We start from the raw sequence: 7981 nt of genomic DNA on the forward strand, positions 1-7981 counted from the left end.
CCTATTAATAGTGTTGTGTTCTGTAGCAAAACGTTAGTCTTAGCAAATGCAAAGAGTTGCATCACCATTTAAAACTAACACTAAAAGACACATTTAGATCTTAAAATATTTAAAAAAATAGTGGGTTCCCTAAAACATTGGGTCAGGTTTATTACTGAGAGAGGAGCAAGGTAGGGGTCTGAGAAACATCGCCAGGGCACTTTGAATTTTAGGGGTTTGGGCCAGAGGTGCTTCAGTGAACATATGCCAATCTTAGCTCAGTACCTCCATCAATCTCAAAAGAGATAGGGCAGGAGAGCTGACTGGGCTGGGTTGGGGTCAGTCTTACTTCAGTGAGCCCTACAGGCCTTTTATAGCCACAAGACTCGCGGAAACGCGTTAATTTCTCTATAAGTCAGCACATCTCAACCCATAGAAGGCACCTTAATACGCCTTTGTGCATTAACATGTTTTCACTCATTTTGCAACGGCAGCAGTGGATGTTCACTTCCAAAGATGGTCCTCGGCTCGAGCAGGCACATATCTCTAGCGCCTTGAGACCCTCAAGGATGAGTAGACGCGCTATACAAGCTCCTGATTGATTGTTTGATTGTATATGCCAAGTAAAGCCCCCTCCCTATGCGTTAGGTGGCTCATGGAGTGACTGACAGCAGGTCTGAATAAACTGTTTCCCAGAGGAGAGGTGGTTTCATTCTGGACAGATGCCTGTAACCACGGTACGTTGACTGAAAGGTGACTGCCTCCCTCTGATAGCGCCTAGTTCTGCAGCGGTAGTGCAGGAAGCTGGGTAGGTGGAGCTTGTTGGGCGTGCTGTTTTGGACTTTGTTTTCATAGATGCACATATGGGCGAAGTAGAGGGTTTAGATGGGCACTATGGCATTGACGTGCATGTAGTGGATAGACCTCTGGGTCAGTGATAATCAATCAATCATCCCTCTAGGTCAGTGATACAGATTCAAAAGATACGCGTCTGGTGATGCAATTTTGGACAACATTAGGCAAGAGGGTTTTGATCCAATTCACAGTTTATTTCTAATCTCAAGAAAGATCAAAACTCCAGACAATCCAGAATGCCGCAGCTAGACTTGTCCTCAGCATCCCACGACAACACCACATAACCCAACACCTACTAGAACTCCACTCGCTCCCCTTCGAAAAGAGAGTGACCTTCAAGCTCCTCACTCATGCCTACAAATCCCCCCACAACATCGGACCCCAATGCCTCAACGAAAGAATCTCCTTCTACGCACCGAAGAGAAGCCTCCAATCCGCCGGTCTCACCCTAGCCGAAACCCCACGCATCCGCAGAGCGGGGGATGATACTTCTCATGCATCGCAGCCAAGACTTGGAACGAACTCCCACTCAGCATCAGACAAACCCCCACACTGCAAGCTTTCAGGAAGAGCCTCAAGACCTGGCTTTTCGAATGAGACAACAGCTCCGATGGCGGCACGCTTCTCATTCTTGAGACGCGCTACCAGCTCCATGCGATACGCAGTCCCTCAGAAGGCCCAACAACAGCAGCAGGCACTTCCAAAGAACTCTGGGGAGCTGGGCGGTGAAGTCTGTTGTTCCTGAGACTTCAGCAAGAGGCAAGCTCTTTTCCAAGCCCTTGGAGATCCTTCAGAAGTTGAACAAAAGTACACACGAAGTTCCTTTCTCCTCTCTTTGGCAGTAAGGCAACCACTGCAGGCCAATCCCCCAGGTTCAGGGATAGTTTCCTCCTCAGCTTCTTCTGGTTCCTCCCTCAGCAGAGGTTCTTCTTGTTTTCCCAAAGTGATCTAAATTCTTGGGATCAGGGTCCCAATACTTATACCCCAAAAGACAAGGAATACACAGCCTAGCAGAGGCAGGTTTGAATGGTTAGACAAGAAAATGCCTACTTTCTAAAAGTGGCATTTTCAAACACAGAATGTTAAAACCAACTTCACTAAAAGATGTATTTTATCATCGTTCAGGCATACTAAATTCGAATTTCTACCATGTTCTCTGAGTCAGTTAGGATTATAAGAAGTATTAACCAAACTGCCCATTCTGGCCTATGGAGAACAGGTAGCCTTGCAATAGTGAAAAACGAAAAGGGCTGTAATTCACTATTAGAACATGCCACACACACACCAGGGCATGTCCTACCTTATACTTACAATGCACCCTGCCCGTGGGCCTACCATAGGGGTGTCTGATATGAAGAAAAGGGAAGGTTTAGGGACTGGCAAGTGGGTGCACTTGCCCAGTCAGCATGACAGTACCAGATTGCACGCAGGCTCTACAATGGCAGACCTTAGACACATTTTTACAGACTGCTTTTGTGGGTGGCCAGCAGTATTAGGATTTACAAGCCCTGGGCACTCCTGGTGCACTGTACTAGGGCCTGACAGGTAAACCAAACCAACCAATCATGGAATCACAAATCATACATCAATTTACAATAGGGAGCACTTGCACTGTGGTACTGGACAGCAGTGGCACAGTGCCCTGAGCAACTAACACCAGCAAAAACATATGCGGCAACAGCGAAAAATGGAAGGGAGACCCACGCCAATGTGCCAGGTCTAACATTTACATATGAGAAAATGTTAACTTCCGTATACAATACCCTGGTGTGATTCTTATAGACAGAAAATGCAGCACGCAAACTTCTGTCTACAGGCACGGATGTTACAAAATCTGGGTAACATCTGCAGTGCTAAAGCGCTCGGGATTCCGTAGAAAGGAAGAAGGAGCTGTACAGGTGCCGCGGATCCAGGAATGATACACCCAAGTAGTTACCTGTACCCGGATGACTGGTAGCCTAGAGGGCGGCAGAACTGTTGGTAAAACCAGACCACTAATTTCAAGCCCTACCCTAAGGCTTTTGGAGTCACGGGCGAATGGGTCAGTTTCCCAATGAGGGAGTAGTCTTGTTGAAGGTTTGACTACAGGCGTCCCTTATATCGTTAGATATTTTTAACTTTTTCTTTGTATATATTAGTGACCCACTCCATAATTCCTATTAACATAGGTGTATAGGAACATTTGTTTGTGGAGTTCTCCAGCGTCTTTGCAGGTGGCAGCATGCCCCTGTCCATAGAATGTCAGGGATGGACCTTATGATGAAGCATGAAACCATGGGGCAACCATGGTTGGTGAGGATTGCTTAAAAGAAAATGTTCTTTCCCTGTCCTACAAGGAGGTTGCATCTCCATTCTTCTCTAGCAGGAGGGACTCATCTTTGGTTATTGGAATTCAATTTGGAGGACGAGTCTACCTATATATATATATATATATAATATATTACCTACTGGCGTTCGCCAGTAGGTAGTTATAGTTAGGACCAAGTTTCCATAGGAAGAGCATTTTTTGTTTTGCTTATAACTTTGGCATTGTTTGATGAATCTTCATGAAATTTTCCAAACTAATTATTTGTTCATATCATCTCCTATGTTGAAAGTTTGGGGGTGATTCGTCAAGGGGGGTCAGAGAAAAAAGGGGGTCCCTAAACGTGTTTTCTCCATGTTAATTTCTATAGGAAACTTTAGACAAGGCTACAAGTCGAACGGGTGAACGGAATTACCCCATATTTGGCAGGGAGAAGGGTCTTGGTCTAAAAAGCACGCTTTTGTGTATTTGGTATAAATCCGTTTAGTAGTTTTGGAGAAATATCGAAATTTACAGATATCGATATTTGGGAATTCTGCCATCTGATTGGCTGAGGCGTTATGAGCACAAGCTTGCTGCTTATTGGCTGCGAGCGGTTGCAACTAGGAAGTGTTGGCAGCTATTTTGTGATTCTGTTGAAAAGAGTAGGAAACAGGAGGATAGGAGCACTGTAACCTCTGTGGGGGAGTGCGAAGCGAAGTGGTCACTCCTACCGGACTGAAAGTGCGGTGTTGCTCAGAGTCACATGGTGCTGAGATGAGCTGCTGCTACACTCGGGTATGAAACCGAGAGCCTAAACCGTGAGATCATTGCTGTAAAGTGATGTGCTCTGGTGTTTGTAGCATACCTGTGGAAGTAGTGTTAGTAGGCGTTTATACCATACAGAGAGTGGGAAGCGAACTACTGACCTCTACCGTGCGTTTCTACTATACCGGAAGTGGGAAGCGAAGTACTCACGTCTACTGGTGTGAAGAGTCGGGGATCAAACCGAGCTGATTGTTGTAAAGTGATGGGCTGTGGGCGCTGTAGCATACTGGCCGCTGTAGTATAACTGTGTAAGTAGTGTTAGTATGCGTTTATACTAGACAGGGAGTGGGAAGCGAGCTACTCACCCCTACTGGTCTGAAGACTCGGGGATTAAACCGTGAGCTCATTGTTGTAAAGTGATGTGCTATGGGTGCTGTAGCATACCTGTGGAAGTAGTGTTTGTTTGCGTTTATACAATAAACAAACTACTCACCCCTACCGGTCTCAAGACTCGTGGATGAAACTATGAGCTCATTGCTGTAAAGTCATGTGTTCTGTGTAGTATTCCAATGTAATTCATAGTAGAATGTTAGTATGTAATGCTACTATAATGTAAGTATGTAATGTTAGACTGTAGGGCTGTCATGAGGGGAATCTTGGGGAGTTTGTACACGGTGCTGGAGAAGACGGTTGCCTTGCTGTCTGGTCCTGTTGGTGGCTGTTTAAGATGTCTTCTTTTCCTGCAATAAATCTACTTATCGGATGCACTGCTGTCTTCCTCTTCACTACATAAATTTGGCGATGAGCGGGAGAAGGTAAAAAGAAGGCAGCACCCACCAAGATTTTGAGCTTGCTTGCGTTCTGCTGAAGACCCCTTTTCTTGGTGAAGCTGTTTCGACTCATCCCAGGGTCGTCGGCTGATCGAACTATTGTTATAACACTCATGGTGTTATAAAGTGATATTTTTTGATTTTGGGCTTTCTCTGCCTCTTCACTACACTCTGGTTGCTGAACTACACGTGTGCAAGTAGTGTTAGTATGCGTTTATACTAATTCTGTAGTTATGCATTAACCAATGCATCATGGCCCTATGGAGCGCCACCTCCCAAGGGCAGGTCATACAATGTCCCGGGGTGTACATCCGCGGGACATTTAAGTTTGCTATTACAGGGCGGGAGCATTGCTTCCACCCTGTGATAGTAAATTCTTGTTTGCCTCGTTGAAGCGAGAGGAGGAAAACCTTGTATCGCTTCAATAAAGCGGATCCGGATGGTAAAAATGGAGACAAAAAAAAATGAAGCGGGGTCTCACCCGTTCATTTAAATGAGCCCACTGGTGGGTAATGTTCCGGGTCCAATCCTATTATTGTATTGCGGGGTCTCTGCAGCACTGGGGACCTTAATCTCACAGGTAAATTAGGCGCGGGAGGGCACAAAGATGTTTCGCAGACTAGGGGATCGACACCACCTGTTGCTTACGAATTGTTCGGGGGGCTTCGAGGCCAACTCAAGACCGAGGATCGGCAACCTCCAGGGCTTTACTTAAATATGCAGGGTGGGCCTCGCCAGTCCTTGAAGCCTCGGTGGCCCTAGGCAGTGCCTTATTGGTTCTGAAATCACACGGGCAGTACTCATGGTGTTATAAAGTGATACACTCATAGAACCCTTGCCGTTGTAGAATTACACAGGCTTCATTTATGTAATAATCTGTTGGCTTATATTTGGTAGGTGCACCGCAACATTAAAAATGTTTTCCCTCATAACCTATTATCAACCGCCGAGTTTCACAATAAACTACAGACAAGTGTTGTCAGAAAAAGAAGACCCATACACTCACTTATTTATTGGTTAAAAAAAAATTACTTTTATTAAAACAAAACAAATAAATGGAAACTTAACTTTATTTGAACAACAGTAAAACATGAAAGAAGTGGGTGGGACTCCTCCGGAAGCAGCGTACAAAACCTGCAAGAGAAAAAAGAAACATAAGTATGTGTGCCATGTCCAAGAGAACAAGCATTTGCAATGCAATAAGTCTCGCATTAACGCGAGTTTAAGCTATTGGCATTGTAAATGTCAAGGCCTTTTATTGATGTATTAAAAACAAAAACAAAAATAAAAGGCATTGTTATTTGCATTGTCAATAGCTCAAACTCGCGTAAATGCGAGACCTATTGCATTGCAAATGCTTGTTAATTGCTGGCAGGTATACGACCAGGAGGGACCCGGCCCACTTAAAGCCCTGCGCACTGTACGTTTCAAGCAAGCGCCCTCTGCACGAGACTAAAGGCTCCTTGCTGTAGGAGAGTAGGGTCTGCTATCCTATGGTCACCCCAAATTTTTGCTTTTTGCTTCACTGGTTTTTGACATATTTTGGCTGTGGGCCTGCTAATCAGACCCCCAGCCTGCTGTTCTCTCTACTAAATTGACACTATGCACCCTAGGTGCATAACCAATTGGAATTGGATCACCCTGCGAGCCCCTGTACCAGTGTACACGGGGTACCCAGGGCATTGGTGTATCTAAGGCCTACCAGGGGCTGAAGCATGTATTGTGCCACCCCTGGCCTGGCCTAGCAATTTGACACAACTGGCTGATCACTCAGCTGGGGTAAGTTGGTGTAACCACCTCTTACTTAGGTGTAGTATACCTATACCTAACCTTAAATGGGACACCTGGTAACCTATAAGTCACTCCTATGGCAGGCCTTGACAATCCTGAAGGCAGAGTGCTTGGTTCCATGTGAGATGGTGCTCTGGCATGAGCTGAGCCTGTCTGCAGTGGTCGGAACAACTTCCTTCTACCGTTTCCAGATATCGTCATACCATATACTCTTAAGTGCATTATGAACCTCGCGGTTAAATGCTATCTTTGGTTTGGCTTTATCAAAACATGTCGAGTAAGGTGTCATACGAATTGGAATACTAACCCATCGCCAATTCTGGCGACGGGGTTAGCATTCCACCCTTCTAGAGGGACACGACATGTACAGTACCTGAAACCCGGGTAAAATCAGACATAGCCTCAGCTCCACAAAATGGATGCTGCCACCACAGACACAAGTCTGCCCTCCTGCTGCTGGGAGTCCTTCCAGCTTGGGAGACGTGGACAAAGGGTTTCCTGCCAGGGGAGGTGCGTGCACCACCCCAGACAGGATTTTGTGTATTGGTCAGGTAGGGCTTGAATGGAATCAGACATGCCTGAGGCTCACAAGGAGCCTCGGTGCATATGCCAGTTCAAACCGGTCCTGGGGCACACCAGCCCCGGACCTGGGGCGAGCTGGACAAAGGATTGGGGGTGTAACCACCCCCCTTCCTGGTCCCACCCTTAGGGAGGGACCTAGCAGGTAGTCCGGCCCCTAGAATCCGCTTAAAGGTAGGAGCTGTGTCCTAAGACTTCAGACATCCTGGAATCAATTTAACTACAAGAAGAAGACGGGAACTTCGACGCTCTGCTGCACAGAGGACAGAAGGAAATCTCCCCTATGGTCAGGGAGTGACCATCTTGCTAACGCAAGCACCAACCAGCTACTCGAGGTCTGCTTTGCCGCCGCCTCCTGCTGGAGCCCGAGCCCAGAGCCCAACAAGACCTAGACCTTCAGACCTCTCACCGCCCGATCCACAGTCCCTGCAAAGAAGGAACCCGTGGAGGCACCGAGACACGTGGAGCCAGCCATCTTGAAAGACCCACGACAAGCTGCAAGCGCGACAACAGAGGCTCCCTCCAAGTTGTGCTTTGGGTCCTGAGAAGCCCAACATCCGAGCAGCATCTGCACCAAAGGTGAGTCCTCCAGCATCTCCACGATCTGCGTGGGGCCCCTCTGCACTTTGCAACTCAACGCGCCTGCCCGGTCCCTGGCTCGTTGGCAAGTGGCCATTTTGGCGGCGAACCTTGAACTCTACGATGCTGGTCTGGTTGCCCCAGACTGGCCCTTGCTCCCCTCCAAAGGAGCCGCCCCTCTGACCTTGCTGGTCAGAGTAATCAGCTTTCTTCATTCTTCACGACTTCTGCTTTTGCCAAGGCTTGTTTGCTTCCTTCGAGTCGCCAACACCGCCAACAGCGAGAGCCTGCGTGGGACAGCTCGTGTACCGAATCC

This window comes from Triturus cristatus, chromosome 1_1 (assembly GCF_964204655.1).
Source record: "Triturus cristatus chromosome 1_1, aTriCri1.1, whole genome shotgun sequence".
NCBI lineage: Eukaryota > Metazoa > Chordata > Amphibia > Caudata > Salamandridae > Triturus > Triturus cristatus.